The 5,630-nt window shown below is 40.4% G+C and overlaps 1 non-coding gene across 1 annotated transcript; it reads right to left on the bottom strand.

The window, feature by feature from the left end:
* Positions 1 to 3,335: 3,335 nt before the first annotated feature.
* Trnat-ugu lies at positions 3,336 to 3,409 on the bottom strand. Its single transcript has one exon. It is a non-coding gene; the product is annotated as a tRNA-Thr (tRNA).
* Between the last annotated feature and the right edge of the window lie 2,221 nt (positions 3,410 to 5,630).

Raw genomic sequence — 5,630 nt, forward strand, 5'->3', positions numbered from 1 at the left:
AAGTTTTATTCTGTCTTTTTGAATACATGTTTCATTCTAAAATTGTTGTCTTAGAATGTCATTTCACAGGAATAGTCACTCTCTCTCCATCCTACAGCTTTTCATTACGCATTACCACATTGCCCCGTATGGTAGGCAACAGTTTGAGTACTGGTTCCAGAGTTACAGTGTGTTTTGGTGAAGTGCAAAGTGCTTTTACGACCATATTTGTGAAAATATGGGTTAGTTACACTTACGTGTGCTTCACAACACCTCATCAGGATGCTGAGAAAAGAAGATTTGCCCCACAAAAACCTGACAAGCTACCTGTAATAGAGAGTACAGAAGTGGTCCTGTAAAACCATGCAAACAGAGTGTAAAGACTAAATAAAACAGAAACCCACTGATGATGGTACAAAGGTGCTGAAACATGTTTGGGAACTTGGAAGAAGCGGCGTTTTGCATAACTGGCGGACCTTACATCCTACAATCCTAATATTCAGTTGAGGTTGTGGTGCCAACGTGATGTTAGTAGCAGTAGTAACAGCAGTTTCATTCGCCTGTATTTCTTTTACAATGTTATTGGACATGTCACGATATTAGAATTTAAGATCAACAAAAATAAAGTAATTTACATAGAGAATGTTAGAGATATAACTGCTGGTATTGTTCTGGGTGGTTGAGGACAGTTTACTGAACAATATTCAGTATTTACTTCCTTTGCAGAATAAATTATAGCCATTAGCAGCAGTATATTTTTTTTTTAGGTTGCTTAGTACCTCCAGATACATGTGGGAGGAGCAATTCATTAAGGGGTAACAACATTGTAACGGCTTAAAACAAGAGTTTTTTTTACAATTTCTTTTGGGCGGAAGGAAAGATGATAGAGATATAGCATGGGAGGGGGGGGGGCTGAGGGGGTGGTTATCTAGCATTTAAGTATATTACAAAAACTGTTTGTCGGAAGATATTGCAAAATGGCAACACCACCGCAATTCTCCCGAGGCACGTTGAATTTGATGCGATGTGCAGCACGCATTATAACTGGCCCCAGTCTGAATCTGGAACAAAGGAAAAAAAAAGCTATGTACTCTACGTAAGTGTAGCTAGCGAACCACATAGGGGATTTGAGAAATTATGACTTTTGTGTGATTGGCGAGTGATCGAATGAAGTCTTTCAGTTTTCACCAAAACGACAGTTGTTTGTTAGTAATCATTGTCTGAAATAACTGATCGAAAATCCCGTACGTGGTTCACTTTGAAATGTCATTTCAAAGTCGTGGTTAAATTTTTAAATAAAATGATTCAAAATTGTTGGAGTTATGCTGCGTGCCGTTTTGAAATATGATAGTCCAAGAAAAACGCGTTTGAAGTTTTGAAATGTGTTATAAACATGAACAAGTGGAAAAAATCGTGCTTTTGGAACACACAATTAATCTGCAATTTCAGGACTGAATTGTACTGTTGCCGTTGTGATCGAAATCACATTTTTTTTATTATTATTTTACATTTCTAGTACTGTAGGACCAAATTGAGGAGCAAATCTCCAAGGTCATGGAGCGTGTCAGTACATGAAATTACAACGTAAAAGTAATAACAGATGGAAATGAAATATTTATGAACCCAGCCTAATGAGCTGGGGTCGACAAGAGGTTCGCGAACTTAACACCCCTTACTGCCCGAGCCTCCCGTTTCTGAGGGAAAAACACCCTTTGAGAATTGGAAGTGTTACCGCAAAATCTAATACGATACGTCAGAAGCGAATGAAAATAAGAAACAAGCAAGGTAGACTGCTTTTCGTGTCGTACTATCTTATCTGCTAGTTTACCTTAGAACGACTGAAATATCACTTCAAAATGGTTCAAATAGCTCTAAGCACTATGGGACTTAACATCTGAGACCCCCTAGACTTAGAACTACTTAAACCTAACTAACCTAAGGACATCACACACATCCATGCCCGAGGCAGGATTCGAATTTGCGACCGCAGCTGCAGCGCGGTTCTGGACTGAAGCGCCTAGAATCGCTCGGCCACAGCGGTCGGCGAAATGTCGGTCCTGGCAGTTCCATGAACGCACGAAACCTTTACAATTCTGTTTAGCCGTACTATAAGAATGGAAGATTCGACGTTTTAATTACGTTCCGCATAAACTTACTACATGGTACAACAACTTCTGGGTAGTTTGGACAAGCAGTAGTTTCAAAAAAATGGTTCAAATGGCTCTGAGGACTATGGGACTTAACATCTGAGGTCATCAGTCCCCTAGAACTTAGAACTACTTAAACCTAACTAACCTAAGGACATCGCACACATCCATGCCCGAGGCAGGATTCGAACTTGCGACCGTAGCAGTCGAAGCAGTGGTTTACTGTGAAGCCTAAGCCTGGAGGATTTCGTTCTTGCAACGTGATGTCTGCCTTGCACATTTTATATTTCACGAGTCGATAAATAACAGAGAAAACGGTAAGGACATTTATAGTCCTATGGAACAGTCCGTAATTCACATCAAAATCCTGGTCGCTGTCTTCCAATTTCTTAGCACAGCCACTGACTCCTTTGAAGCTTCTCTGAATCTCCTGTCTATTGTTATTCTTTAGACGCCGCGCTGGATGTCATGTTTTCGTACATTTTCCGCTCGACTACACTCATTCTTACTTGAAAGACAAAACGTATACTACACGATCATGAGTACCGTATCAAAACTCAATACCGCACAGACAAATCAAGATTCGAAGCGAATGAATCGTCGTTCTCGTACACTTGCTGAGGACAGGCTAACGTATTACTGTTGTGAGACGTGAAACGCTGCTGACTGTACCTCCACACCACGGGCGGCATCGAGCACGGTAGGCGCTTTCGGATCATCCGAGGCGCTAGAGGAGGACTTCGGAATTGCAAAGAACAATTTTTTTTTTCGGGAACTGGACTCTTTGCCATATACTATAAAAGGTTCAAAGCATCTTTTAAGACAGTAAAAATGATTTTTTTGGAAAACTGCCTTGGTGTTACCCCTTACTGCTTAGTTTCCCCTGGGTAGCAGGTCAGATGTTAAAAGAGTGGACGCGTGGAGGAAAAACCTTCGGTCTACACTGACGGGCGTATTTCACTTAGTGGTCCAGTTACAACTGTGCAGAAAACGTCAGGTACTAAATTACGTGACGTGTTTACGAAAATACTCTTAGACGCGGAGAAAGAAACAACTAACACAGCGAAATGGGTACATATTAAGGTACCAATGATCACAATACGTGCACATATACCCCTAACATATTTGCAGAATTATGATAGTTAATTGAAACTCTCAGCTGCCGACAGGTGTTGTTGATATACCTCGATGGGGACAGCTGAAAATGTGTGCCCCGACCGGGACTCGAACCCGGGATCTCCTGCTTACATGGCAGACGCTCTATCCATCTGAGCCACCGAGGAGACAGATCAATAGCGCGACTGCAGGAACTTATCCCTTGCACGCTTCCCCATCGAGGTATATCGACAACACCTGTCGGCAGCTGAGGGTTTCAATTAATTACCATTTATTCTAGAGAAGCTGCACGGATCAATGCTATAAGTTCTTTCGAAAACAGTTACTAGCTTCATATATTTACAGATTTTCAGGTCTCGAATAACAAGGATGGGGCAGGTAGTCGGCCATGGACTTATAGTGGGAACCATCCCAGCGTTCGCCAGAAGTAGTTTAGGGAAACCACGGAACCTGAATCAGGATGGCTGGATGAAGATTGGAGCCTCCATCCTCGCGAATACGAGGCCGCTCTTTTAAAACAGTGCTACGTCATTCGGTTTACCCCTAATACATACAAACAAGTTACTTACTAATGATAAAATGCTAATGCTACTCGGTTCATTAATATCTCAGTCCCAGTCACTGTACACTCTATTCAGACATTGTTTCATAATACTGCGCTATTACGAATGAGATTTTGAGCTCAGAAAATGGATAAGGTGTTAGTATTATAGATTGCATAGCTTTGGGGGTGCGTTTTTCCAAAATAGAAAAAAGGAAGGAAGTAATGTAGTGTGAAAGTGTGACGCGAAATGTTTTATTATCGCTGTTATTATTTATTTGTCACACATATTTTACCAAACGCCTACTCTGTGTTGCCTAAGCAAACGCCGAATGTGTAGAATGTTTTGTGTTAACAGATACTTTTTACCCGCCTTTTTAAATAAGTTTATTACAGCAGTTTCTGTTATCTCCTTTGGCATTTTATTATACAGTTTTATTCTTTGGTATAAAATGCTGTTTTATGTATGTTCTTTCGACAGATCGCTATGTGCCGTAATTATTGTAACGCCCCCTTAGGAAAATTAAAAATGACAGTGCTGGTAAACCTCTTACGTTATTTGGTTTTCAAACAGCTGAGCAAAACTGAACGTACTCAAGACATTTCTCTCTGTACTTAAGTCTGATCATTATAAAACTGACACACAATATTTATAGCGCAATGCAATCTGACTTTCAAAAATCCCTACAAAAGAATGGCCCTGACTACCAATAACCTATACCTTTCATGAATGACGTACCTCACAATAATCTTCGTTACTCGAACTACTGCAATACAGCGAGCGCCAATACCGCCAGCTAAATAAAAGATTCTAACTACTGAAGGCACTAACCACTGTCAGGCATAGTTAGCAAATGAAAGACTGATAGAGAACAAACAATGTATTTACCTTAATAGCGTTCAAAAGTCATTCTGTGACATCCAATTAAACAAATTTCCTTTTTCTGACGGACAAACATTCAGATCGTCCGCCTATAGTAACCTCTCAAAACTGCCATTTCTCTCTCCACATCCACCACTGCTGACGGCTCACCTCCAACTGCACAACGCTACGCGCTGTTCACATCCAACTAGACTTGGCCACTGTTTCTGTGTTTCGATACAGTGTATCGATACGTGGAACTGTTTCAGTGTTTCGGAACGGCTGTGGTTCACTGTTTCGAAACAGTGGTGTTTCATTCCGTCCCTGTCTCGGATAACCGGACCAGATTCGATCTCGAGCCAGACACAGAAACTGTATCCCTGTTTCAAAATAAGGCTGTTTCAGTCCACCTGTGCTTGGAACGGACTAATTGTATCGAAACAGTGATGTTTCATTCCGCTCTGTGTCGGACGAGATTCGGGCTCGGCACAGGTACTGAAACACAACGTACCACTTCGTGAAACACTTTCGAGAGTGTCGAAATCTTTTTGACAAGCAGTAGCATGAAGCTTAAGATATCCGAAAATAAAACTTCGTTTCTAGCTGACTGTCCTACTCCGAAATGGCGTAACATTTGCTTTATAAACATTAACCAAACAATAAAACAACGCATACTATTCACATTCAAAATAATAAATACGTGAAAACCATTCAGTTAAATTACACATTTTTATAACATACGCTTCTCTGTTCATATTAAGAAACGCAAGTAAGCCTACAACATTTTGAATAAAAAAAGGCGTAGAGTGACAGTTATTAGACATATACATAAATTTGATGTAGGTATAAGTGCAAGCAATCTGCTTGACATATCACTGATAGTGTAATGGTGAAAGGGAAGCGCTGGGAAGCATGGTTCTAAACATCTTGGAAGACAAAATTTTTTTCTGTTATATTTTGTTATTTATTCGAATTATTTGGCCTT

Source organism: Schistocerca piceifrons, chromosome 11 (assembly GCF_021461385.2).
Source record: "Schistocerca piceifrons isolate TAMUIC-IGC-003096 chromosome 11, iqSchPice1.1, whole genome shotgun sequence".
Taxonomy (NCBI): domain Eukaryota; kingdom Metazoa; phylum Arthropoda; class Insecta; order Orthoptera; family Acrididae; genus Schistocerca; species Schistocerca piceifrons.